Raw genomic sequence first — 2,140 nt, 5'->3', positions numbered from 1 at the left:
ATGCAACTTACATAAACATTTTTAAAATTATTATTTTTACTTTTTGATAACTGAATATATTGAATAATAATTAAAAAATAATAAAAATAATTGATATAATTAATAATAATTCTAAATAATTAATAATTAATATTAATGTATAATGTATAATTAAAATCTATTAATACTTTCAAACTAATATTAATCAATATTAATTATTGTTGAATCACATATTGATTTGGTGATAACTCACTGATCTGTTCCTCTATTGGTTTTTTTTTGTGTATTGGTTTCTTGATACATACTTAAGGCCATTGTCAAAATCGAATACTAGCCGATGTGAAGACAGAAGGTCACCGACGCGGTACTGTGGATTAACTGTCTAAATTACACACCAAGACTCCAGAGTAGCTGATTTAAAGATTGAAGATATTTTGAAGCTACAAGCCGATTGAAGAAAGATCTTCATGCACCGAAGATTTGTAAGTAGTTGTTTGAAGTTACTAATCCATCCAAATAAGATCTCCATACATACTGACCATTATTATTTATTTTAATTAGTGGATGACTCTTCTGTGATAGTTAAACCATTGCTCTTTTTCTTTTTTGCAATGAACAACTAATAAACATTATTATTGTAAAATACGCCTTGTATTAATTATGTTTTGGCAGGGTCGGTCCTATGATTTTGGAAGTCTAGGACGGAGAGTCAAATATGCCCCAGTCCAGTAATCTAATAAACAAATAACACATAAATTTTTAAGGGGTTTGAATCTAGTCCAGCTAGGCGGCTTATCCCCATCACACCAGCCACCATGACCCCAACCTGCAAGTGTGCCTCCTCAAAACCTTGAGTAAGCAATGGTAAAAACCTTGAGTACACAAAGTCAGCAATAGAGAGAGAATAACCATACACGATGTGCCTTTTCAAAACCTTGTTAGTGGAAAAAAAAACTCTAGTGCACAATGGTTAGAAGTATGCTACTGGATACTTCTCCTGATTTCGATAATACTTAGTGAGGATGAGATCAAGTTTGTGTATCATAATTTTTTTTTGTCAAGGTAAATCCAACGGGACAAACCTTGAACTAAAGATAAAAAAAATACACTAGCATTCAACGAGATGTTCTCTCTCACATGCATGCAATATGATGTTAAGTATACATAAAGATTCACACAGTGTGGTGCTAAACATGTGCCTAGATACTATCCTCACCTACATACAATAGGGTGCATGATATGTGTCATTTAGGGTAGCTCAGAGAGCTTCCTAAGTCCAACTTCTTTGCCATGTTTTTTGAACGAATACTTTGGTAGTAACTTGGTGAACAAGTCTGCATGATTATTTTCTGATCTAATATGTTGTACTTCAATCTTTTGAAGTTCTTGTTCATTGTTGCATGTGTCGATAAACGTACAACAAGGTTTAAATTTATAAATCTAACTTAAAATCCAGTAGGGGGTAAGTTGAGTATCATTCTTCTCAAGGAGTCGGTGATTAAGCTAATGATTTGTATTAGACCGAATGAACGTGTCATAAAGATTGATTACTAAATTTATCGATTAAGCTAAAAAAATAATCATTACAAATAACACTATTTCAAAAGATTTGGATTGTGAGTAGTATTAAATTCTCAAACGAATAAAAATAGAAACTTTATGACTAACGAAATAACGTGAATACGAAATCATTCAAAGTTAACAATATCTGTCACATGTCATTCTTAATGAACAATTCATACGAACTTTATTTAAAGTAAAAAAAACATCAAGATCATCTCAATCTATGACTAACCATTCATCATTATCTACTTTAAATAAAAAGCCTAAAAATTTATCCAAAAACTCAATCTGATACTTTCACTTTGCCAACAATATCAAGAACAAATAACTCAAGCCTAATTCTAGAGTCGAATTAAAATTAACTAGAAGGGTACTCGCGCAATGCAGCGAGACACATCTCGATTTTAATGTTCTATTTTATTATTTGTCTCTGTCGATGTTATAATACGATTTTATAATACGATTTTATGTGTTTTTAAGAAAATAATAATGATTTTAATTTTAAATAAAATATAAATTTGAAAATATCATAAAAATTGAAAAAATTATATCAATGTTAATATCAAGTCAACTATTTAAAAGTTCTCATTTTTTTTGT

The sequence above is a fragment of the Cynara cardunculus genome (genome assembly GCF_001531365.2).
Source record: "Cynara cardunculus var. scolymus isolate 2C chromosome LG 3, CcrdV1, whole genome shotgun sequence".
NCBI classification, from domain to species: Eukaryota; Viridiplantae; Streptophyta; class Magnoliopsida; order Asterales; family Asteraceae; genus Cynara; species Cynara cardunculus.
This window is presented reverse-complemented; position numbering follows the sequence as displayed.